Source organism: Hypanus sabinus, chromosome 8, assembly GCF_030144855.1.
Source record: "Hypanus sabinus isolate sHypSab1 chromosome 8, sHypSab1.hap1, whole genome shotgun sequence".
Taxonomy (NCBI): Eukaryota; Metazoa; Chordata; class Chondrichthyes; order Myliobatiformes; family Dasyatidae; genus Hypanus; species Hypanus sabinus.
This window is the reverse complement of record NC_082713.1, coordinates 48,786,441-48,814,176: the sequence shown is the minus strand read 5'-3', so window position 1 is coordinate 48,814,176 and position 27,736 is coordinate 48,786,441. Positions and strand designations below refer to the sequence as shown.

Below are 27,736 nucleotides of genomic sequence, written 5' to 3'. Positions count from 1 at the left end.
GTTTTATCTATATTGACATAAGTTAATTGGAAAGTTCAGAATTAAATAGTATATTCAACGTATTAACTCACACACCCTTCAGCTCATATCAATTCCCAAGATAGCTCCAGTTCTTGAGAGCAGTGATCTGTGACATCATCAGGCATTTAATGGTGGGTGAAGCATGCTATATTGGGCACAACAAATTGAAAACATGCATAAAATGTTTGAGAAGCACTGGCCTAGATAATGTGCAGAAGTCTGTACTGGGACTTAAATCTAATTCATAGCAAGAATGTGTAAACTAAGCAATATTGACTCTCACAATAGGAAGTTGCACTTTGCAATGAAAGTTGAATTACTTATTGATCTTCGGTACATAACATCATCCAACAAATGCATTTAGCCTCCCTTATTCCTCCCTTGCTCACACTTTTCCAAAGGGTTGAGTCCTTTCTCTCTCTACTTTCAAAGTTACCCTGGACAATCTGTTTGATTCCTTTTGAGATATGAATGAGGGCAATTTCAAGGTTAATCTAAATGCTCTTCTTGACCTCATCTGCAGCTTCAAGGTGAAAGAATCTGAATTCAATTTAATCTGAATCTTCCAACCAAGACAGTGCAGAGCTGAGATGTTCATTGATATTATAGCTCAGACTTGTTTTTTTTTGGTATGTACAGCCACCAGCGCAAGTTAGGGTTTAGGACAGGGATCGGAGAGACTTAGAGGTCAGGGGTCGTAAGTGAAGAGACAGGGGCAGAAATCAGTGTTCAGGTCAAGATGTCAATGCCCATTAATGTATCATTAATGGCTCACACTCAGTTGCTTTTATTTTTGTATGAAGGGATGATTTTGAGGGACAGGTGTGGGCAGCTAAGGGCCAGGTTATGGTTTAGGGACAGGGATGAAGGAGAATGAAGAGTCAGGGGCAGGAGCCAGGGTTTTTGGAATTCAAATCTTTGCTCCACAGCGATCGGCAATCCCAAAGGTCAAGTCGGCAGGCACTGAGGAGACCAGCAATCACTAGGGCAGTGTATTCTGAATTGGAAATCTATGCAGACTGGTGTTTGGAGGAACGGTGACTTTCCCCTCTCCCCGTTATCTGGGACAGAGGACTACACTAGTCTGAAAGTTGAGGACAGAGACACTTAGCAGATTTTGAGAAGACCTGCAATCCTCAGGTCATTGAATCCTAGTTTGAAAAATCTGTACAGGCAGGAGGCATGAAACCCTGGCCACTGGGGCCAGAGGTCAGCAAAGCTAAAGGTCAAAGTCCAAAGCTCGGTAAGTCTGAGGTACTGGCCCAAAAGTCAAGACTGCAAACCAGGGTCAGAACTGGAGTTTGGAGACACAATGTTTGCAAATCTGAGAGTCCAAGGCCCAGGACTGAAGGCCCAGAGACAGCCTGTCCTGGGGTTAGAAACCTCTGTGTGTGTGTGTGAGGGTATAGGTGTGCGTGGAGCGTAGGGAGGGGAGGGGGGTTGTTCTGCTGCTGGCTGTCTTATTTTGCTCTGTTGTTGTTACCGCTGCTACTTGTGGCGTTCTGCTGATCGCAGTGTCGACTCCAGAACGTGTGATGACACTCAAGCTGCTCTCAGCACCTCCTTGGGTGTGTTGGTTGCTCACACTTTATGGTTTGATGTACATGCGAAAAATAAATCTGAATCAGAATCAATGATAGGGGCTTTTGCATTGATATCTGTAATGTTTGATTCCTTGTTAAAATGAACTGAAGAATCTTAACTATGCAGAGGAAGCCACTGAGATGCCAGATGAGCTAACTTTTCACAGTGAAATTGAAATATGAAATATGAAATTGAAAGTGAAATTGAAATAGGCATTTGACAAGGTTCCCAATGGTAAGCTCATTCAGAAAGTCAGGCGGCCTGGTATCGAGGGAAACTTGGCTGTGCGGATTCAGAATTGGCTTGCTTGTGGTAGTAGATGGAGCGTATTCTGCCTGGAGGTTCATGATCAGTGGTGTTCGGAGGAATGTTTTCTAGGATGCCTGCTGTTTGTAATTTTTATCAATGACTTGGAGGAGGAAGTGGAAGGGTGGGTTTGCATGTCGGCAAATGACAAGAACGTTGGTGGTGTTGTGGATAGTATAGAGGGTTGTCATTGTTTAAGATGGGTCTTAGATAGGATACAGAGCTGGGCTGAGAAGTGACAGATGGAGTCTAATGCAGAAATGTGTGAAGTGATTCACTTTGGCTGTTTGATCTCGAAGGCAGAACACAAGGGTTAATGTTGGGATTATTAACAGTGTGGAGGAACAGAAGGATCATGCAGTTCACATCCATTGATCCCTCAAAGTTGCAGCGCAAGTTGATAGAGCGATTTTAAAAAAGCTTACGGTGTGCTGGTGTGTCCTCCATTAGTCAGGGGATTGAGTTCAAGAGCTGTGAGGTAACGTTACAGTACTATAAAACCCTGGTTAGACCGCTCATGGAATATTGCCTTCAATTCTTGTCTCCTCATTACAGTAAGGATGTGAAAGCTTTAGATTGGGGGGCAGTAGAGATTACTGGGAGGCTGCCTGGATTGGAGAACATGTCTTATGAGGATAGCTGGAGCAAGATCAGACTTTTCCCTTTGGAGGGGAGTATGAGAGGTAACTTAGTACAGGTGTACAGGAAAATAAGAGGCATAGATAGAGTGGACAGCCAGAGGCTTTCTCCCAGGGTGGAAACGGCTACTATGAGGGGGCAGAACTTTAAGGTCTTTGGAGGAAAGTATAGGGGAATGTCCTTTTCTTTTACACACATACAAAGAGTGGTAGGGTTCTGAAATACATTGCCAAAAGCAATGGTAGAGGTTAGTGGTATCTTAAAGACTCTTAAGATACGCTTATATAGGCACATGGATAAAAGAAAATGGAGAGTTATATTGAAGAGAAGGATTAGATTGATCTTGGAGTAGGTTAAACTCCACACAACATTGTGGACAGCAGGGCCTATTCTGTGTTGTACTGTTCTATGTTCTGTGTTCTATGAAACCCATTACTTGAAAGTGATGTTTCGGTTCTGGTTTCACCCTTCAGAAGAAGGAGTACCCCTTGCCAGCCAATGTGTCTCAGAGTGGTCTTACTAATGCTGAAGTGAGTGTGTTCCATAACCTAGAAGAATAACCAGGACTGGTGTGACCGGAATGAATAACAGAGTAGGAGCTAACTAATTACTAATGTAAGATGTTTCTGGATTTGAAGCCCCATCTTTCCTCAAGAGAAAAGAAAGATTTAAATCCAAAAGAACACATGGTAGATGGAGTTTGTGTAGACTAACAACTTACTGGTATCCATGCTTGTGTTCGTCAGCACTATAAAAACCAATAGCCATCCCACTAAAAACTAGAAGCATGAGTGGAACTCACCAGGATCAGAAAAGCCATTAACATCCTCTCGAAAAAAACACTTCAAGAACCTCCTCAAAAGTCCTTGCTGTGGGTGTTCTTGACTCCATCCCACAACAGCCTATCAAGCCAGTTTTGCCAACACACCTGATCAATGAAATGCAAAGGCCATATCCCAATTCAAAACTAAAAAGAATTTGGGACCAGATAGTGTCCCAACAAAGTCAGTGTAGAACTTTGGTCACAGATATTTAATTTGATCATCCATGAGTTCTGTACCTTTTCTGTTCAATTTATCTGCCTGGAAATACAACCTAAATAAGGTTTTCACCATTTGTTGTGGCTATTTTATATATGTATTCTACATTCCTCTTGGTTAAGTAAACATTCTCCAATCTAGATTGACAATAGCTTAAAAGTTAACGGTAAATAAGAAATAAAGGATGTGATTTCATTTTGATCAAATTCCTATTGAGTCCTCTCTCTCATTGTTGTAGAACCTTGAAGAGCACAGCACTGGACAGGTCACTCAGCCCACGATATTGTGCCGAACTTGATGCCAATTTATACTAAATTTTCTCCTCCTGTTTGTCCTCCATATCCCTTTATTCCCTTCATATTCATGTGTTTATCCAAGAACCTCTTGAACTCCTCCTCCATCTCTGGTAGCCCATTGCAGGCACCTACCACTCTGTGTAAAAAAAAATTGTCGTTAAACTTCCCTACCCCACCCCCAACCGTAAAAGCACGTCTGCTAGTGTCTATTTCTTTCCAGGGAATCGATACTGACTGTCTACCCTACTGATGTCTCTCATAATTTTAGAAACTTCGATCTGGTCTCCCCTTAGCTTATGACACTCAAGGGGAACAATCCAAGTTTGTCCAACTTGTCCTTATAATTCATATCCTCTAATCAAGACAGTGTCCTGGTAAACCTCTTCAGCACCCTCTATAATGGGGTGACCAGAACTTTGTACAGTACTTCAAAGTGAGGTCTGACTAAAAAAGTAAGGTCTAGGCAGAAAACAGAATTCCACCCTTACTCTGCCTTCTGTAAGTATGCCAGTTGGAAATTTAAACTTCCAATTTACTCTAGATCACATGTATCATTATCTTCTAAGTCAGTCTGCAATGACAGACTGGGTCAAATTCCATACTAAAGGCCATGCAGATAACATTTTCATCTTCTCCTTAATAAAACTCAATCAAGTTTGTATGGCTTGATCCATGCTGACTGTCCCTAAGGAGGCCACGTTTTGCCAAACGTGCATAAACTTCATCCCTCAGAACCCCATCTAACAGTTTCCTTATCACTGGCCTGTAATTACCGAGATTATTCCCATTTCACGTTTTGTGCAAAGGCACAATATTTATCACTCTCTGGGACATCACCTATTGTTAATGAGGTTTGCTTCTTTCACTTGCTTCTTTCAATGTTCCTGGATATATGCTTTATGCCCTGGGGAGTTTTCCACTTTAATGCTTTTCAGCACTTGCTCTTCTTTAATCTGATAATACCCTAGATCGTAAGCAGGCCCCACCCTGTTTTCACAATCCTCCAACTTCTTCTTCCCAGTAGATACCAACATAAAGTTTTCATTTAGTATCTCAGCCACTTGTTCTGGCACCAAGTACAAATTCCCTGCTTTATCCATGGATGTATCAATTTTCTCCTCAGCTACCTTTTTTATTCTTAAGTATAAAATGCCTTATGATTGTCATTGATCCTGCTCACCAAGGATATTTCATGGCATATTTTGGCTTTTCTATTCACCTGCTTAAGCATTTTCCTGCTATCTTTGTATTTCACAAAGGCCCAGTCTGATTTTAACTTCCTCAGCTTATGTATGTTGTCTTTTCCTTCCTGACTAAATTCAGGACCTCCTTGGTCTCTCATAACATACCACCATTGTCCACACTCCTTACCAGAAAATGCTGATCCTAAACTCCCACAACAGATGTGGACTTGTCTGACACCAGCTGCTTCCAATTGACACCCCTTACATATGTCTCTTCCTGCCATAACTTTGCCCTCCCCAAATTTAGTACATTCCGGCCAGATCTGATTTTATCCTTTTTTCGTATTGCATTAAAACCTAATGAGTTGTGATCACTATTCCAAAAATGTTCATGTACGATCAGGTCTGTCATCGAGCCTGGCTCATTTCCCAAGACTAGTTCAGTATGTTCTCTCCTTTAGCTGGACTTTTCACACTGTTTCAAGAACCCCTCTTGGAAGCACTGAGGAAATCCACCCCATCTGAGGTTCTTGTTTGTTATTGAGGAAATTGCAATCAATACTGGGGGTGTTAAAGTCCTCCAAAATAACAACCCGGTAGCTACTGCACCATTCCATGATCTGCATATCTGTTCCTCCACCTCTCAGTGGCTTTTGAAAGGCCTAATCCCAATGTAATTGGACCTATCCTCTTTCTGAGCTCCACCCAAATTGCCTCTGTGGGTGACGTCCTCTGAGTACTGCTGTGACATTCCTGTGATCTTTGAAGTTAGAGTATGCTGTTAAAAATACCATTCAAGATACAGTCACGACACATTCCTTCATTTTAGAAATCCTATGTACTTAAGCAAAATGCAGTTTAATGATAATAAATGTATTGAAAAATGACTAAAATTGCCTCCATTCTTGTAAGGGCTCTGGTTATGATGGAGGAATGGAGGTTTACTAGGTGTTTATCTGGATGTCTTAGATTTAAGAAGAAAACATGCAGCTTAATACCAATGAGAAGGAGACATCACAGACCATACACGATATACTCTAGTTATTCATCTGGGGAAAAAGCCTGGTTATTCCTTGTAAGAAAATAATATAAAATATATTTTGGAATCATTAGTGTCAGACCATATTAAAACAATGACTGAATCACAATAAAGAAGAGAAAATCTGCAGATGCCGGAAATCCAATCAACACACACACAAATACTGGATGTACTAAGCAGGACAGGCAGCATCTATGGAAAAGAGTACAGTCGACGTTTCAGGTCAAGACCCTTCAACAGGACTGGAGAAAGAAAGATAAGGAGTCAGAGTTAAAAGAGAGGGGAGGAAGAAACATGAGGTGATAGGAGAGACTGTGGGAGGTGGAGGGGTGAATTAAAGAGCTGGAAAGTTGATTGGTGAAAGAGATTACAGGGCTGGAGAAGGAGGAATTTAATAAAAGAGGACAGAAGGCCATGGAAGAAAGAAAGAAAAGGTGGAGGAGTGTCAGTGGGAAGTGATGGGCAGACAAGGAGATAAGGTGAGAGAGGGAAAAGGGGGTAGATAATTGGGGGGGCATTACTGGAAGTTCGAGAAATTGATGTTCATGCCATCAGGTTGGAGGCTACCCAAATGGAATACAAGGTGTTGCTCCTCCAAACCGAGTGTGGCCTCATTGCGACAGAAGAGGAGGCCATGGTTGAGCATGTCAGAATGGGAATGGGAAGTAGAATTAAAATGGGTGTCTACTGGGAGATCCGGGTGGATGGAGCATAGGTGCTCTGCCAAGCGGCCTCCCTCCCAATCTATATCGGGTTGCACAGTTATACAGGGAGCACCAGATACAGAAGGTGACCCCAATGGACTCGTGGGTGAAATGTTACCTCACCTGGAAGGACTGCTTGGTGTCCTGAATGCTAGTGAGGGAGGAGTTGTAGGAGCAGGTGTGGCACTTGTTCTGCTTGCAAGGATGTGCCAGGAGGGAGATCAGTGGGGAGGGACGACTGGACAAGGGAGTCGCGTAGGGAGCGATCCCTGTGGAAAGCAGAAAGTGGGGTGGGGGTGGGGAATGGTATGCTTGGTGGTGGCATCCCGATGCAGATGGCAGAAGTTCTGGAGAATTATGTGCTAGACATGGAGGATGATGGGGTGGTAGGTGAGGACAAAAGGAATCCTATCACTGGCGGGGTGGCGGGAGGATGGGGTGAGAGGAGCAGACATGCATGAAGTGTAAGAGATCTATTGTATCTCGTGTTCCTGATGTGGCCTCTTCTATATCGGTGAGAGCTAACGTAGATTGGGAGATCACTTCGCCGAGCACCTACGCTCCATCCGCCAGAAAACGAGGGATCTACTAGTGGCCACCCATTTTAATTCCACTTCCCATTCCCATTCCAACATGTCCATGCACAGCCTCCTTTACTGTTGTGATGAGGCCACTCTCAGGTTGGAGGAGCCACATCTTATATTCTGCCTGGGTAGCTTCCAACCTGATGGCATGAACTTGAATTTCCCAAACTTCTGGTAATGCCCTCTTGCCTTCCTCCCTTCACCATTCCCTACCCCCTTTTCCCTGTCTCACCTTATCCCCTTGCCCGCCCATCACCTCCCTCTGGTGCTCCTCCCCCTTTTTCTTTCTTTCATGGCCTTCTGTCCTCTCCTATTTGATCCCCTTCTCTAGCCCTGTATCTCTTTCACCAATCAACCTCCCAGCTCTTTACTTCACCCCTCCCCCCTCCTATTTTCACCTATCACCTTGTGTTTCTTCCTCCCCTCCTTTCTAACTCATCTTTTTCTCTCCAGTCGTACTGAAAGGTCTTGGCCTGTAATGTCAACTCTAGTACATAAATGTAATTTGTAATCATTGCCATGATCGGGACATTTTAAACTCCAGTTCTTGAGGAAAAGTACATAAACGGGCAGTTTTTGTTCCAAAATAATAAGCACAATCATGTAAATGCATCAAATGAAGATTTTTCAACCCTGTAAAAGAGTGGGGCAAAAAATAAACACCTTTCCAACTTCTTTGAGAGCTAACACCAATTACTTACTATTGTTGACTTAATGATTAAGTGCATTTCACATTTGCTGCTGGCAAATGACAGACCATAATGAGGGGGCTTGCTTCTGAGGTGTAAAGAATTATTGGCCGAGATTAATGCATCTGTCATCTGATTTTTGTATGTTAAAAATACTGCAGCATTTCTTGCTCAGTTCAGTGTAGAAAATGGATTTTCAGTGAAATTTATCAGAATAGATTACATTTTTAACTATCGCTCAGTTGCAAGGTTTGTTTGCTAGAATTTGACATTCCACTGCATGCAATGTTTAATTCAGCTTGCTTAAAAAGAATGCAATAACAGGCAGTCATAAATGTACAGGTGCTTTATGAGAGAAATTTGGAAGGAAAACACATTCTGGAAAGTTTTGTAGAATGATTTATAATTATTAATCCAAAGGAGTTATTAAATTTAAAAGTTACAAAAATTATTGCTATTTTTTCTCTTGGTCATGGCTGTGAGAGTGTAACTAATTTATTTAATCCTGCTCAGGCTCTCAGATCTTCTTCTGCCAGTCTCATAAATTTAAATAAACTTCCTCAATTTTTTTTGAACGGCACTCCTAAACTGTGGAATTCAATACCTAAAACTATAAAGGTATGTAGACCTAGTTGACACAAACAAATACCAGCTCGGAATGTATTTATTTAATCTTGCTTTTAACTAACATCTTTCTGTCATTTATTTATATTTATTTTTAATTTTATTTTCATGTTTGCACTTTTCCCCCATTGGAAAGTACTGTGAGCTGCATCACCAGTATGCAAAGTGCTCTATAAATCAGTTATTATTATTACTAATGTTTTCATTTTTATTTTCTTAAAGGTTATGTAGTAGTTCAGTTAGAAACACTAGCATTTCAATTAAAATTAATTGTTTAGGAGATGTCCCAAAGTAGATGATTAGGCATAAGTAATATGGTATTGCAGGCTACTGCAAATTACTTATCTATAGATCTTTGTAATTTCTAACAAAGTTAATGATTAAAGGAAAAGTAAACTGTCCTTGTTTCTCATTTCCAGCTGCTTCATTGAGATCAAGGTAGGGATTGAACCTGTAATTTCCAAGTCTGTTATTCTTGGTGGCATATCAAAAGACATCCGAGGAGTCCCACCACCAAGTGATATGGGCATTTTCAAAATGTAACCTCACATCCCTGTAAACTTATGTTAAAACTGCACCCAAAAACTTACAAATAAAAGCCATATAAAGAGGAGCTCTCAATGTAAAGCTCTTACTGAATCTACTCAGAGGGTTTACAATACTGACAAAGCATTATATAGAATGAGAATAATCTAATTCGCAAAAGATAGTTGAAGCTCTGTCTGGGCAGGGCATTTATTTTAATATTTTATTTTGAAATTTAGTATAATGTTCTCTATGGTTCATAAGTAAATTTCTCAAACAAGCCAAAGAACTGACCATCATAGGCTGGATCAAAAGCAACACAACCAGTGGTGGTTAAGGTGAGCATTAAAAATTCATTGATATGATTTTAAAGTAGGTAAGTTCAGCATGGTATCCCGAACATTATTTATTTCTGCTTTACTGAAATAGATTGTCTGGTAATTATCAAATTTGTGTATTGCACTTTACAGTTAGCTGCTGAGTTTCAACTTAGCCTGCCTTGAAAAAAATCTCATCAGTTGTAAATAGTTTGGGAAACTTGATAGGGATGAGGATGTCTTTATGTAAATAGGTATCTACTTTCCCCTTTCATTGAACATTTCCAGGAAACCATGTAGACATTGATAAAAGACAGGACAAATTTACAATTCTCCACTCCCATCCCAAAGGCATTCTGACCAACAGTGAGACAGCTACTTTTTATCAAGCCTGCTTAGATTAGCAAATACAACATAAATGCACACAAGGGAGAGAAGAACTCTCTTGTTTTCCTGAGCTATTGGAACTTTTGGCAAAAATCTTCAAGAAAATCATATACAGCCACTTGATACCCTTTATGCTATTTCTTTGGATGCTATGATGATCCTGCGCAGCAGAACCCTTACAAAGTTACCAGGAGCAATATTTCTTAAACATAATACAAGTGAATATGTGAAATGATAAGATAAAATAAACACTCTTGCAGTAACAAGTCAGGAAAACTAACCTTTCCCTGTATACGTTATCTACAAGTAAAGAAAATAACCCATGAGATCATCCCCCCAGCTATCACTTCACTTGCAGAAGAGATTTATGTGGTCTGCCTTTGTTTTACTGAAAAAAGTTCCATACTTCGCTGCCAAGAAGATATAAACAGTATGTGTCCTTGAAAGTTTGATGCTCCCTACTATGAACTGAAGTCTGAGGTTGGTTTGCAGTAACTCATTCCTTAGTGTCTATATGCTGTGCTATAACCATATTTTTTCTTTTCTCAACATATACAAGTTTCATTGCTGTTCAAATGGTATGATCTTCAAATGGTACCAGAAGTACAACACTAGCTCAAAGGCTTGTTCAATCGTAAACAAAAGCAGTATCAAGAGGACAAGGCTAGTAATCTTTTTCTTGCTTTACCTGCCATCCACACAACTACACATGCCAAGAGGGTTTATTAGCTGCATTAAAAACTGAAAATGCAAACATTTTCGGCAGGCCAGACAGTAACCGTGGAGAGAGAAACAGAACCAACAGTTTGTGTTAAGTTACATGGAATGCTGTCACAGGAAAGCTGCATCGAACATCAAGGACCCTCATCACCTAGGTCATGCTCTCTTAATGCTGCTGCATATAGAAGGTACAGGAGCCTCAGGACTCACATCACTGGTTCAGAGAAAGTTATTACCCCTCAACCATCAGGTTCTTGAACCAGAAGCTCTTGAACCACTCAACCCACCACTGAACTGTTCTCACAATCTATGGACTCACTTTCAAGGACTCTTCTTCTCATCTTCTCAAGACTTAATGACTATGTACTTATTATTATTTCACTTTTTTCCCTTTTATATGTATGCAGTTTGTTGTCTTTTGCACATTGGTTGTTTATCCATCCTGTTGCCTGCGGTCTTTCACCGATTCTACCATGGTTCTTGGATTTACTGAGTGTACCCGTATGAAAATTAATTTCAGGATTGTATATGGTGCTGTTGATTTTGCTTGATATTAAATTTACTTTTAACTTTGAACATTATTAATCTTTTATCAGAATTCATTAATCAGTAGTCAGCAGTACTAAAATACAAAAGGAGAATATGATGTGAGATGGGCTTTATTAACTTTATTGTTAGAATGTCACCATTACATGGTGAATTGCCAACATTGGGATTAATGGATGTATTTCTGTGTTTATATACATTTTAATACTAACTTTCTGGTTTACACATTTATAATCTCTCAATGGACCAAGGTACTTCTAGATTGTGAAAATCCTATTAAAGATACTCTTAACACTGAAGGATCACGGCAGATTGCAAGTTAGGATGTGGCAATAAACCAGTCTTCTGGAAACTAACTTTACAACCTTAAACATATAAGTCAACTAATTGCCTGTCACATTAAAACCACCAATCCCAGTAAAGTAAATACAGAGACCTGATCCAGTCTGCTTCAATACAGGAGTCCAGTGTTCTGCCTAAGGGTGGTTGTCCATTGAAAACACAAATAGTGTCTTAGCATTTTAATTTTTTGTTTATGTCTTCAATACTACTTCACGAATACACGCGTGTATGTATAAATGATGCTGTATTGGGTTCTGTTGTGAGTGCATTCTTATTAGAATCTTTACACCCTTCTCTTCACACTTAATCTAGAGTGAGCTTGCATCAGGGATGTAGGTGCACATGGATGACCTGCAAACATAAAATGACAACCAATTCTTCAGATCCCCTCCTTCAAGGTCACTGAGTATGATGCTTCCTTTAATAGATATAAATTTAGAATTTGAAAATACTGATGGTAATAGGCAAAAATCAGTTTAAAACTATGTAATAATATTAATTAATTTTCCTCCACTTAGCTGTACTCATAGAATATTTGAGATGCTTTTGATTTCCTGTAATATATGTATGCAGAGACAAAAAAATTGTTTAGTTTTCAAATCTAATTTGGCTTTCAATTCATTCTCAACTAATCTGTGAATGAACTCCATATGTCTATTCTTGATGTTTATTTTCTGAAGGCCTTTGACAAGGTGCCACACATGAGGCTGTTAAATAAAATAAGAGCCCATGGGTTACACGAACGATACTCGTATGGATAATAAATTGACTGACTGGCAGGAGGCAAAGTGTAGAAATAATGGGAGCCTTTTCAGATTGGCTGATGGTGACTAGTAGTGTTCTGCAGGGGTCAGTGTTGGAACCAATTCTTTGTCAATGATATGGATGACAGAATTGTAAATAGACAAGTTTGTGGATGATCCAGAGATAGGTGGAGGGGCAGGTAGTGCTGAGCAAGCAGGGAGTCTGCAGAAGGATGTAGACCGATTAGGAGAATGGGCAAAGAAGTGGCGGGTGGACTATAGTAGAGGGGTGTTTATGGTCCAACATTTTCGTAGAAGGAATAAAGCATAGATGATTTCTAAATGGGAAAAAAAAATCAGTAATTGGAGGTGCAACAGGAGTTGGGAGTCCCAGAGTAGGATTCCCTAAAGGTTAACTTGCAGCTTGAGTCAGTGGTAAGGAAGCAATTGCAATGTTCATTTCAAGAGGATTTGAATATAAATGCAAAGATGTAATTCTGAGGCTTTATAATGCATTGATCACACCACATTTGAAGTATTGTAAGCATATTTAAGAAAGGATGTACTGCCATTGGAGAGGGTCCAGAGGAGGTCTACAAGAATGAAATGGTTAATATCTGAGGAACGTTTGGTGACTCTGGGCATGTACTCACAGGAATTTTGAAGAATGAGAGGGTATCTCATTGAAACCTATCAAATATCGAAACGCCTAGGATATGGAGAGGATGTTTCTAATAATGAGAGATTCTAGGACCAGAGGGCACTGCCACAGAATAGAACAAAGATGAGCAGGAATTTTCTTAGCCAGAGAGTGATGAATCTGTGGAATTCATTGCCACAAACGACTGTGGAGGCCAAGTCATTGAGTATATTTAAAGCAGAGTTTGATGGATTCTTGATTCATAAGGATGCCATAGGCTTCAGAAAAGAGGCTAGAGAAAGGGGTTGAAAACGAAAATAAATCAGATATGATTGAATGATGGAGTACACTTGATGGGCCAAGTGGCCTAATTCTTTCCCTATGTATTATGGTTTTCTTCACATCCCTTAATACCATTGGGTTAAATGATTTAAAATGAATTTTGGACCCAGTGTTAACTTAGTTTTTGGATGTGAATCCTAGCTTCACTTCTGTAATATGTGGGCTATGATTTTAGGGTCATGTTCCCCATGTTCTAGGCTTCCTCACCTTTCATGGAATCAGTTGCTACTAAATCAATGTTCCTAACATCACCTTGAGATCCTGCCTACAATACCTCATGGACAATGAGTCTCGGTGGAACCTGGCTCTATTAGATCAGCTCAATTTTTCTATATTTATTATTCTTGTACAAGTTGATTAATATTTGTTCTCTTTGCAAATTCTCACACTTGTTATTTTCGTTTTAAGGCATATTTAACTTACTATTGAAAACAGTTATTGAAGAGTAGCATGCCAAAGGGCCAATGTTAGAAATTCTATTTATATTGTTAATTAAGACACTGATGAAAGAATAAAATCTTCAGCTAAATTTCCTTATTTGGGAGTCAGTGTCCAATTGCATTAATAAAACTGAAAAAAATGTTATCAGTCATTGAATACCCAACGGTGCTACAGCTTACTTGTGCTCAAGGCTAAAAATGTAATTACTGGTCTGCCTTGGGTTTTCTGTCCACAAAGTCACATCCTGTAGGGAGATCACTGAGACTTAACAAATTGATTCACAGTAAGCATGCACAGATGTTTTCAAAGATTGATTCTGAGACCTGAGGCAAGAGTTTGGTGGCTCTGATTCTTTAGAACAGTTAGACTTTCCAGTCCCATACACTTTAGAGAATAATTGTCTTTAGTATTATGCTGTTAGGGACTGAAGCTTTGCAATCAGTAATAAGAGATTAATGCTCAACAGTGCTGTACAGAGTGCTGATGTAGGAACTTTTTCATAAAGACAGTTTTCTCATTGGAACTCTCAATAAAGATGACTGCAACTGAACAGTCCCTTTAAAAGGAATCTTATGATGGCCTTTTATTTCAGAAATGACACCATTATAGAATAAAACCTAGTCTGCTGCCATTGATGCTGATTATGCGCCACCTTCTCTGGGTTAGTGAATGCCTTCCAATCTGTGTGGTGATGTACCTGTCATGCCCGTATGGCTGAGAATGTCAGTTGCAAGATATGTGTAAAAGTTGTAAGATGGGGTAAATATGCAAAAGTATGGTGAAGCACATGAATGTCAAGCAGTTGTGATTGTGAGAGGAATTAGATTGTGATAAAGATATTAATGCATGGAACAGTGAGAGAAACTAGTGATGCCAATTACCAGAAGATGAGATTTGATGATGATGCTGCTGATCTTGGACATTTATCAGCTCTGGTGTTCAGGGTAGTTCAATCCTAGAATTAACCCAATTAGCTGCCTCCAATCATTGCAACTTTATCATTCATATTGCTGGATTCCTTAGTTCATGTACTGAAAGGACCTTGCTAATTTTCTCCAACTCTGCTACCAAGGTAGCAAGAGCTGCACCAGGAAATCAGGATGTCTGCTCTCTTTTCTGTTCTCTCATGGTTTGGAACATCTTCTCAGCCCTGTGGAATGACCTCCAACAGTCATACCCTAGCTCAGGGGTCAGCAACCTTTACCACTGAAAGAGCCACTTGGACCCGTTTCCCACAGAAAAGAAAACACTGGGAGCCGCAAAACCCGTTTGACATTTAAAATGAAATAACACTGCATACAACGTTTTTTTTGCCTTTATGCTATGTATAAACAAACTATAATGTGTTGCATTTATGAAATTGATGAACTCCTGCAGAGAACGAAATTACATTTCTGCATGCAACAAAAACATTTTGAACTCCGAAAAAAAGACGTTGGGTTGAAAGTTACTTTTAAGTAAAATATTCAATGTCTATTTGAGTCCTTCTTGTATTTATGAAAAACGCCGAACTTAAATTTTCCGCCAGCAGCAAACCAAAAATAACGTCAGCCAGCTGTCATCCTGAAAAATGAAAGGACTATTTCACTGAACAATGAAAAAATATGAATATAAGTAAAATAATAGGCAATTAAAATATTTATCATACTTGGTTAATGGGATTTCTGCTCCTGGACCTCAGCGCACAGCGTCTGCACATCAGGGCTGTATGATGTCACCTTCATCTTTACACAGGATCGCAAGCTGTCATCTGTGAGGTTTTCAATATCACTCCATTTGTGTTTCTGAGCAAGAACGGCCTTCTGACGGGCAACATCTTCAAGGTCTGCTGTCAAGCGTCTAAACTTGGACACCCATATGTCTTTGTCGGCTATGTCGGCCAGTTCCATCTCAAGATCAGGTTGACTCACACCTGCCAATGCAGTCGTATTCAGTAGGGAAGGATCGATGCTTAAGGGAGTGACCGGGAAGGATAATGTGTTTTTTTCCTCTCTGAACTCACAGAAGCGTTTCCCAAACGATGTTTGCATTGCGATGATTGCAGAATGTAAATACTCCGAAATTATCATGTCGTGACCTTGTTTGAACTCTCTCAAATTGGGGAAGTGAGACAAAGTGCCTTTCTGTAAATCTCTGGCAAGCAACGTCAACTTGCGCTCGAATGCCAAAACTCCTCCAACATGTGCAGGGCTGTACGTCCTTTCCCCTGAAGAGCTGTGTTCAGCGTGTTCAGGTGCGCTGTCAAGTCTACCATGAAGTGTAGCTTTTCCAGCCACTCTGGCTGTTCCAGCTCAGGAAAGGTGAGCCCTTTGCTGCCCAGGAAAGTTTTCACTTCTTCCAGACACGCGACAAAGCGTTTCAGCACCTTCCGTCTGGACAGCCAGCGATAAAAACACGTTGTAGCGGTGTCAGTAAACTGCAGTCAAAGATAGCTTTATTCGAACTAAACAGCCTTGCTTTTAAGCCTCCCTCAACCCAGCCCCCATGGACGCAGATGCTGCAAAAGACGCATACTCACAAACCCCCGTAGGCTATCTCCCTTAGCCGGAATGCTGGCTAATTGTGAGCCGTTTCGGATGTGGCAGGAAATGTGTCGCTACACTTAGGTTGTACAAGATCACCATAACTACATTTCAAAAGCTAACAAACTAACATAAAATACATTTTAATTAAATACTGACCAATTATTTCCCAAAGCCACAGGGAGCCGCAGCACAGAGGTGAAAGAGCCACAAATGGCTCGGGAGCCGCAGGTTGCCGACCCCCACCCTAGCTGATACTGGAGTTAGCCCACTCAGAAAATCTAACTTGTAGGTGTCAACTTAATGCCGAGAGCAGGTGGCTGGTTTCTACGGAGATGGGAAGCACGGATCTTGTGTGTGAATTGCAGCAGTTCAAGTCAGTGTCAATTATTTACGTAACAGGTCCAGCAAACATTTTTACGTACTATTCAATATCTCCCTCTTAGTTTCTCAATTACACTCATCACCTTTAAATAAGTTTAAAGCCCTTTCTTATCCCTGTTTTAAGCAGGAAAATCTTTTATTTCCACAGTTTACCTTAAATCACAATAATTTGCCCCAGTTTAATTTAAAGCAGTTGTTTGAACCTTTATAGGACCCAGTAGAATGATTTGTTTCATTCCATTTTCAGCGTAGATAATGAGCTGCCATCTGCGTGCATGAGGTACATTAGGCTTCAGAGTGTTTTGATTTAAATTTCAAGTAGTATTTAAGTGAAAAGAGGTGATATTCTTCCAGAAATCTTCAAACTGAACATAGTAAGATATAGCCATGGTTCCAGTAACAATTGGATTTAATTGTGATTATTTTTTCCCGTAGTTTGACAGTTTAAGTGACAGGCACAGAATCTCCTGAGTACAATTTTCTACATCAAAAGTTACCTCAAATTGCCTTCTGTGAAAGAGAGAGAAAGAAATCAATTTGCACATTACCTTAAATGCACTGAATATATTTTTCCCACTGTGTCTGGCAGAAATGCTGTGAGTTGGACACATTTTGGGAGTTTGATTGTTTTTAAATGAAGTATTGATATTTGAAGAGTTGTTGGTGGTATATTAGCAAGGTCTGGAGAAGGGCAAACTGCAGGAAAAGTTCCATTCAAAAGCTGTTTAGCCTGGCAAATTAAATAAAAACAGTGCAAAGGTGTTGATGCAGCCTGCTGTAAACCATAAAGGGGTTCTCTCAGATTTCACCTGGAGTCAGGACAGCAGAGTTTTGTCGACGTTTCCAGGCTTCAGACTGGGCCAATAATGGTATGCGGCTCTTTAATTAGATTTAGTTCAGTCTGTACAAATAGATATCAAGTTATGAAGCTGAATCTGAAGATGGAAAGCACTGAAGAATTTTGTTAATTATATATGTATCAGAATAATTGCATATATTTTCTACATATATTTGACTTTCATGGGAATAATGTTTTGTTTATCAATCTCAATTATTTTGTTTGATTGAATCAAGCTTATTAAAAGTCAAGTTAATTGAATAATTATTTGTACTTCTGTTGTAACTGATTTCCACAATTAAATGGAATCACTGGAGAACTGAAAGGAGGCAATAATTTTGACTTACTGGTGCATTAAGGGAATCTACAGAAGTCAATGTTAATATGTTAATTTCTAAGTAAGTCCAAAGTGTTAAGATGTCACTTTCAGCGGAAACGACAGGGTTTCTTGTGGTAGAGTTGTCACATGAGCTCACTAACAAAGCTCAGTGGGAATGCCATTTGACCCTGAATTCTCTGGAATGTGCAACACCACTTCACTCCAGGCTGTTTTGATTTCAAGGAATCACTTTCCCTGCTTCAAACTCACAACCACCCTCCACCTCAGTGATACCTGCCTTTCTTAATCTATAAAGCAAGTGTTCTCAATCCATAATTTATTGCCTCCTACCCAAGTGAAAATGATGGAGTTAAAAGTGACTGAACTTTTCAGATTGTCTTAATATTTTGCAACACTGCAAACCTGTGAGGCTTGATATGGCAGCTCCTTGGGTTAATACAGTTATCTGTTATTCCACTCAAGTGGCTGTTGCCATTTTTATAGAAAGATAATCCCATGACAAGATAAATACTGCTTCTGAAGTAGCCCCCGCTCTCAGTCTATTTTAAGCATTTAAAACTTCCATGTTATTGACTAGATAAGGAATGCTGGATGGTAGAAATATACCTGATCTTTCATTTCTTTTCACCAAACCTAGAAATAAATACTGCACTCTAATTCCAATCATGGCTGGTTTAGCTCAGCTGGAACTATGAACAAGGGATTACCTGCCTGAGTTGCATAGCATGAGGTTCCAAAGCAGTGCATTTATAATTGTAACATCAGGTGAATTGTTAATCTAATATACAGCTGTATTAACTAAGCTACAAGCAACATACTTACATTTTATATGAAAGACTGCCCGGTTTGAATATCTTTGAACTTTGATTGATATCTGACCAGAAGGTCTGCATACTACAGGATTATTAGGTGTAAATGATACCTTTGTATTGATATTTCAACCTCATTTCTCTAATATTTCTATTTGTAATTTATTATTATGAAACCATAGCTATACAGAGGGATTAATTTGAAATAGCTAGTGCACTTATGTCACAACATTATCAGTAAGGGGATTGACTGTTCAGTGCAATGCACAGCAGTCTAACTGGGGCATCTTTGTGTATTGCAAGGCAGCTTACTGCTGTGGAAAATAAATGAGTCATACCTGCCCTTTGGCTACATGACTCTGCACCAACCATCAAGTACCCAATTTTACCTCAAAGAGCAAAATACGCTGAATTTGTATTAACAACCTGCACTATTATCATTCTTTGGATCTGCAGATTTCCAGAGACACTGTCATTTTATTTTCTGACTCAAACTTTCAGCAGATGGGCTTGATCTCAGTGACTACAACACTACTGATACGTGGAATATCTGAGGCGAGAGATATAACAGACAAGGTAAGAGTTCTATACATGGCTGCTTCCAATAAATTCCTGTTCCACTTCTGCAAAAGGGCCTGTTTTAAATCAATTCAATGTGACAGTTTAATATACTGATATATTGTACACCCCTGAATGACTTCTGAAGAAGCTCTTCCATTAGTCATGTGGATTTCAAAGAAACCTGTGATAGTTTATTAATATGCTTTATAAATTTTGATACTATCTAAAACAAGAAAAAAATTGGCAAAATATAATTCATTCTTAGCTGATATACAGTATACACTGTGTCGCCAGTTAATAGACGTCAGAAGGATTTATAATTTGATGCTTAAGCTACATTGACAAAATGTGTTCTCAACATCAATAGATGTAGTGGTGTTCAATTGGCTATTCTGGCCTTAGGTAAGTGAGGGCAAATTCAACCAAAGCTTCCACCTTAACAATGACCAGTGAATTCTGCTGGAAGCTTCCCACGTGGGGAGTATAAAGATATCATTGCACTTCGGCAGATTATCCAGCAATTGTTCCCATTGCATTAACCTGACATCTTAATACAGAAAAATATCCTGATGGTGCCTCACAGCAGCATCGCTAAAACAGATAGTACACCAACAATGCTTAGGGAGATGGGGCTTAAAGTAACCTAAGAGAAATGGTGTGGGAGAGTGTGTCATACAGAATTTGAGGCAGCTGAAAACACAGCCATCAATCATGGTGTAAAAGAAGTGGCCATTCATAAATAAGCAAGTGTAAAGAATAATGAGTTTAGATAATGGTTTGTAAAATTTGGCAATTTATAAAGACAGAATAGATTGAGAACATTGACAGATGAGGATCATTAGCTATCTACTACTCACTGTTAAGCTTTTCTCCAACCTCTGCCATTCAGCGTTGAGAGCTGAGGGTGAGTTGAATGTCAAATCAAATCTTCTTTGTGGTCCAGCAGTGCAGAACAGATGTACCAAACACCAGACCATTTGCTTTACCGATCAATTGGCTGCTGTATGCATAACTAATATATTCAATTGATTGAGATTGCTAACCCTGAATAATATGTAACTGCAAGTCAGGAATTTACTAATTTTAATTTATCTTAATGTTTTAAAATATTTTCTTACACTTTAAGCTGACTTAAATTACATTTATTTCTTTTTTTTAGTGGTATTTGTATTTTTTTGTCAATTGCCAAGTCTATTTCTATAGCCTTTGCATTTCTTTGACCAGCAAATGTCATGCAGGGTCTGTACAACTGATCTTCTGTATCAAACAGAGCTTTGTAATCGCAGACAGGTAAGGAACATGGACAGTGTCAGGAAATGTAGGGGAGGCCCGATTGAAAAGCAGAGCAGTGCAGATGATCCAACTGTGAACAATAACTTTAATAATAGGCCTCAAAATAACAAGCTATGAGGGGTCACGAAACAAGAGAGAAGAGAAACTAAACACAACAGGTAACTCTGTAACCTTTGGGCAGAAGGATGGAAAACTAGGAGCAATGGCTGGCCTATATGAATGAACAAGGAGCGGATAAGAGCTGGACTTAAACAGGCTGCAGTGCTGAGTTGGAAATGAGTGGCAGGTAATTCTTGTTAGTTGGGTGAAGACTGGGAGGTGCCCGCCTGTGCAGGCATGACAGGAACATCCCTCATGTGGCTGGCCCCCAACGGCTCCAGCATGGTCCGGATAGGTCTGCTAGAAGGCCACGATGAGTGATGGGTCCAAGATGAAACTGGATGGCACCCAAGTACTCTCCTCCGGGCCATACCCTTTCCCAGTCAACCAGGTAATACACACTCTGTACACGATGATGTGAATTCAGCAACCAGCAGACTGTGTACACCTTCCATCATGGATTGCCTTCCACTACCCTTGGTTCCAGAGGTGTTGGTTTAGGAGGTTGAGTGGTCTATGGACATGGGCTTGAAGCAGAACATACGGACAGTAGGTGTGATCCTGAGGGACAGTGGGTCATTTTCTGCACGGGGGTTGGTGACCAGTGATGTTGTGCCTTAGGAATCTGTTCTGGGACCCTTACCCTTCATGATTTTTATAAATGACCTGGATGAGGAAGTGGAGGGATGGGTTAGTAAATTTGCTGATGACACAAAGGTTGGGGGTGTTGTGGATAGTGTGGAGGGCTGTCAGAGGTTACAGTGGGACATCAATAAGACACAAAACTGGACTGAGGAGTGGCAGATGGAGTTTAACCCAGATAAGTGTGAAGTGGTTCATCTTGGTAGGTCAAATACGATGGCAGAATACAGTATTAATGGTAAGACTCTTGGCAGTGTGGAGGATCAGAGGGATCTTGGGGTCCGAGTCCATAGGACACTCAAAGCTGATGCACAGGTTGACTGCGTGGTTAAGAAGGCATACGAAACATTAACCTTCATTAACCGTGGGACTGAGTTCAAAAGCCAAGAGGTAATATTACAACTACATAGAACCCTGGTCAGAACCCACTTGGAGTACTGTGCTCAATTCTGGTCACCTCACTCCAGGAAGGATGTGGAAACTATAGAAAGGGTGCAGAGGAGATTTACAAGGATGTTGCCTGGATGGAGAGCATGCCCTATGAAAACAGGTTGAGTAAACTTGGCCTTTTCTCTTTGGAACGACGGAGGATGAGAGTCGACCTGACAGAGATGTATAAGATGATGAGAGCCAATGATTGTGTGGATAGCCAGAGGCTTTCTCCCAGGGCTGAAATGGCTAGGCTGAGAGGGCATAGTTTTAAGGTGCTTGGATGTAGGTATCAGGTATAAGATCTTTTATTCAGAGAGTGGTGAGTGTGTGGAATGGGCTGCCAGTGATGGTGCTGGAAGCAGATATGATAGGGTCTTTTAAGAGACTCTTGGATAGGCACATGGAGTTTAGAAAAATAGAGGGCTATAAGTAACTCTAGATAATTTCTAAAGTAACTACATGTTCAGCACAGCTTTGTGGGCTGCAAGGCCTGTATTGTGCTGTAGGTTTTCTGTGTTTCTATGTTTCTATTAACCTTTGAACCTGTTAGGAAATGTAGGGGATGCTTGACCAAAAAGTAGAGCAGTGGAGAAGACCTAGTGATGAATGATAACTTTAATAATAGACCACAAAATTACAACCCACGAAGGGCCACAAAATGAGAGAACAGAAACTAAGCACAACAGGCAACAAGGTAAACTTTAGGTAGAGGGAGTGAAAGCTAGGGGCGAGTGGTTGACACCGGCTGGTCCATTATAGTGACCAAGGATTACAGATGAGAGCTGGGTTTAAATAGGCTGCAGGTGACTCCTGTTAGTTGGGTAGGAGATTGGGAGGTGCCTGTCTGTCCAAGCCTGACATAGGGGATTTGAGAAGAGAACAGATCTGCAGTGATCTGTTCAACAAGCTTTGGCAAATTGATGACAGGCAAATAGGATTATGTACAGAGCACACAGTTCTGAGGGAATTAAAGGTGAACAGACGATACATAGTAGATACTGATCAAATCATGTATGACTTCCAATGAAAGATGAGCAATGTTACAAAGTTCAAAGTTTGCACCTTTAAGGATAGTGAGACTACAGAATCAAATATCCAGTCTGGGTTTAAGGCTCAAAAATCTTGAATAGTTGATTGGAGAAGTTAGGATGGTTAAAAATTAAATTGAAGCCTTCATATACAGATCTTGCTTTTGCTTACTTCATTCTGCAGAGCTGAGCTATAAAGGGAGCTTCTGCCAGCCCCTCGGGGATTTGATGGGTACTTTCTGTGGGGTGCTGACATGGAGAAGGGAGAGAGGGAATTTGGGAAAGAAGTTGAAAAGAGTGGTCTGAGCGTTTGCACCCAGAGCTGGGTATAATTGCAGTGTTCAGTCTTTCGAAGGCTCCCAAGCCAAGACCGTGTAAACAGGCTGACCTTCCACTGACCCAGCAAACTTCAGTAACAATAGAGGTCACCACCGAAAGTGTCCTGTTGATTCTCAGGCCCAAATTATATTTACTGTTTCTCTTAACATCATAAATAAAAACGCTGTTCCCAGTTCACCAGACTGAGTATTTCCAGCTCTGGGATCAAGGCACATCTCTATCCCTGCAGCCCAAGATGCATTGTCATCATCTGTGGCTCTAACCCACACCTGAGAGAATAAAAGAAATTGAAAGCAACCAGATAGCTTAACCAATATCCTCACAGGATCTCTTTAATGTGATGCCCGCTTTGAATCAGCAGCAAGGACATCCACCTGCATTTTAACTCTGTCCCTTGATGGTCAGAGAGCAGCAGGAGATGCGTACCAGCAATGCATAACAGCCATAAGAAAAACCAGAAGTACCATTGGCCATTAGATAGGATTCCTGATGAGTGGTGAAAGCTGGCATAACTCATCAAATAGAAGTTAGAAGATATGTTACATGTTTTCGTTAACCAATAAAGCGCACAGTGGACGGAATTTGAAATCCTTCTCTCACTCGGTTCATTTCTAATGCAACTGCAAGTTTCACTTCTTCAGAGTGCCAATAGCCTGCATGCTTTAGGTGATTTGAACATCTATGACTCTTCCTGCTTTGACCCTGTTTTACTGCCAGCTTTAAAAGTTATTACATCCCAGAATTGCTAAAAGCATAAAACAACAGGAGTCAGCTTCACTTATTGATATAACGACCTCAACTGCAGCAACAACTGCGAATGGATCAGAAAAAGGTCATGTTTTCAAACTGATGTTCCTTAAAGCATCAATCAGAGCATGGGTGAATTGCCATCTTTAGAATACCTGATGAAATTGGTCAACAAGTTCTTGATTTGTTTGCTGGATATTTTGGCTGTTCCTTTTTTATTATTATTCCTGTGAATTTCCCTTTGGCAGTTTTCGCATTGGTTACCACAGAGTAAAGCTAAAAGGTCATTGTGAATATAACAGCAAGCTATGAGGGCCATCAATATCCTTTTCTTATATGAAATTTATGGCATGAAGCATGAATAGTGAACAGAATCAGCAAAACTACTTATTCTTCCAGCATCGACTCAGTATCAAAACTAACAGGAAAATTCCGTTACAGTTTCTGATCAAAAATCCTTTACGTACCAAGATACACTCAGTGGCTACTTTATTAGGCATACCCGTACCTCTGCTTGTTAATACAAATATCTATTCAGTCAATCATGCGGCAGCAACTCAATGCACACAAACATGCAGACATGCTCAAGAAGTTGCAAAAGAAATGTGATTAAAGTGACTTTAACCGTATAATGATTGCGGGTGCCAGATGTGGTGGTTTGAGTATCTCAGAAACTGTTGTTCTCCAAGGATTTTCAAGCACAATACTGTAGCCTCTAGTTTATAGAGACCAGGACAGCAGCACAAGGTCACACTGGGTTCTACTCCTGTACCTAATAAACAGACCACCAAGTGTATTACTTCTGCTCCACAGAAACAGGTTTAGAATCAATTAACTGCACACAGAAAATGAACAAACCAAAAGCATTCCCCTCACTTGCAGAGTTACGATCACATTGAACCATCCATTTAACAGCGAACAACCACATTGAACAAAAATGTGTTTTCTTTTGAACACTGAAGAGTTACAATTTGATAACTGGAGAAATGCGGAGAGAATGTTTTAAATCTGCTCAGATGAACGGGGAAGGCAAGGACGGGACTTGCTCACTGGTGCGTGAGTGCAAGCAGGTTTACTTGGCATACCAACAAAACATTATTGATTGACATCCTTAAATGCTGCAGCTCAAGTAAGTATCTGTAAGTGGACGTATCCAGTTCTGATAAAATTGATTTAACTTTGCCTGCTTTTAGTCAATTGCAAAATACTATTTGGGCTAAATAAAGATCTATGGCTCAATAAATTGTGCGTGGACTGACAACCGGTTTGGTACTGCAGTACAATCTGTTACAGTACATTATTTGATCTCATTCAAGCAGGATTATTTGCCCACACACTATCCATGTCTACAAGAAGGTTGATTCTCCTGCTTTGCCTGCATTGGTAAATTTAGCAGGAGCTGCAGCCCTAGTTTTAACTAGTGCCATGTAGAGGCCAGAATGGGAGGGTATGCGAAGCAGGAGATTCTTAGTCACAGCACTACCAGCTGGGACGTGTTGCTGCAAAATAAAGCACTTTGGACTTAAACAGGTCAACGAAGTTGGCGAAAGAAAATTAAGTTGACTCACAAATGAAACGTTCAAGCAGTTAATACACAAGTTTTATAGATTTTTATTTGCATTTACAAACCTCTAGCAGTCTGTAGATGGTCATTAGTGAAGAAATTCATTACTCAGTTAGCACATGCAAATAAATCCCCTAGCGGCAAGACTAATTTGGGTGGTTAGCTTTTTCTTGTTTAATGCATAAATTGTACATGTATAAAAGCCAGCCTTTCTCCTTGTCACATGATGCACTGCCTGATTTATTTTTCAAAAAACTGCCATACTTACCCTCTATTACATATTGTTGGATTAAAAAGATTGATGAATGGATCTATCAACTTCCTTCCCACTCTGAATAATGATTATGCAAACTGTTTCTCATTCTGCTCCAGCCTGTGTTTAATTTTTCTGAGTTTTCCCAAGTTGTTCTATCCTTAGCTATTCACCCTTTACCCATCAGAAAACACTTTTGAATAATAATAACTCAGGAGGAGGATTCTGCCTGCTGTAGTTACAGCATGTAGCTACCATTTGCTAATCCTTTATCCTCATGAATCCTCTCACCCAAAGCTTGTACTTCAATCATCCCAAATTAAATTTGCTGGGAATCACCTTATCAAAATCAATAAGAATAACAGCTCATTAAATTTTTCCAAAACATCAACATCTTTATTCTCCTGCAGTGGCACTAACCAGACACACCTCTTTGATCATTTATCTCCTTGCTGATTTCTCTAAGAAGACCCAGCCTTGATTCACATCTGAAGTTATTCTCTTTCATTCAGTGCTCAGCCGGTCTCAAATTGGTGAAACTTGGTGAAAAGTAACATCTTCCAAATTATGCCCCTATCCCTGGGAAGGAATAATTGAATCAGAAAAATCTTTACTCCAATGTTTAACACAGCTTTTGTGAAATGATCTCACAACACCATTAATGGAGCCTACATGGTTCAATCACTTCTGTCCTGGTTTAATGAACAAGTGCCTTTCTGCCTCCACCACACCAACTTCGTCCTTCATTTTCCCTGCACCTTTCCCTGATGTGTAGACTTCCATTGTTTGATAGTCCAACAAGTGTGACAGTCTTCCAGAACCTGACGCAATCATTAAGCATGAGCCTAAACAGGATGCTGACAGGCCATTTGACTATGAGGACATCAAAATCTGCCCATAATTACCTCCATTCTTCTTGCTGCTAACTTTAGCAACTTGGAGGATGAGTGGGGGAAGGGATTGTGTTTGCTAAGGCACAGCTAACTGACCAGCAGGCTCTTTAGAAGAAGATATTGTTGAATGTAGTGATAAAAATAAAATGAAAACAGATAATGTATGATTATAATTAAAATGATTGCATATTTTTCTACCAGCACGACACAATCTGTTTAGCAGCAGAAACACCTTGCACCAACTGCGCAGAAAGGCTGTCATCAAACAGATCTGAATGTAAGGCCAGAGCATGTAATTTAAATCCAGAAAGCAATCTGTCCTTCAAGCATCCTGCATCTCTTGATTACCTTCTTTACTTGTGCTGAAAGACTGAAAATTTTTAAGCGCCCCAGTATCAATTCCCAGCTTTCTGTGCAAGAAACCTTAACTGAAGAAATATAAAAGTGCGTGTGTTGATTATACTTCTTGCAAATGTAAATATATTTCAAGAAATATTTTTAAGTTCGTTAAAGTAATGCAGAGTGATGTAGGAAAGCCCATTAACTATACCTTTAACGTGTTCAAAGACATATAAGCAGTAACAAAGCTTTCTCTGTTCTTTATTTCTTACCTTCTATTCAGCAGTGTTCCCAGCCCATGTCAGCAGTCTGTGTTTACCTCTGTGTACCTCCGTCTCTTCCGTTGCTTAGCTCACAGCAACTTGGTGAGTCCTGTCTTTTTCCTGTGCTCCAGCCCCTCTGTGCAAGAGCTCCTCAGACTACGCTCATTCACTCTAATCTAGTCACCCACACAACTCCTTCCCTTCAAACTCAGCAGCAAATGACAAGGCGCGAGGAAAGATATACAGCTCGGTGCACAGAGACTGGCTTCCCAGGGGATATATGACTCGAGCTGCCAGAATGACTTTCATCTCACAGGCAGCTGGGATCAATTAGAAAGCCGCTTCACGGCAGTTGGCTGGGCTGTAGGTACCCTCCCACCCTCGACTGATTGCCTTTTCCAAGTTTCAGCTCTGTAGGAAGCACTAACATTCTTTGTGTTATTATCCAACTGTCTGGAAACACTAGCTCATGAAAAAACAAATGAAATTTTCTTGCTGCTGTTCGTGGTCTCACATCATCCACTTTAACTGCGATAGAAATATAATTTCTTAAGCGATTCTTCTGCTTTCAGCAATGAGAGTAACATCACAAAAATGTATATTTTTTTAAACCCCTAGATGATAAAATGTAAAAGATCGCTTTGCCCTTTCCCCCTTATGTTCTTATATTCCACTTG

At 40.2% G+C, this 27,736-nt stretch overlaps 1 protein-coding gene across 1 annotated transcript in view; it reads right to left on the bottom strand.

Moving 5' to 3' along the window:
• Positions 1–27,293, bottom strand: part of LOC132398118 (probable E3 ubiquitin-protein ligase MID2) — a 248,902-nt gene extending 221,609 nt beyond the window's left edge. The window contains exon 1 of the mRNA XM_059977125.1: positions 27,069–27,293. The gene's annotated coding sequence lies outside the window, so the exon portion shown is untranslated. The remainder of the gene's footprint in view (positions 1–27,068) is intronic.
• Between the last annotated feature and the right edge of the window lie 443 nt (positions 27,294–27,736).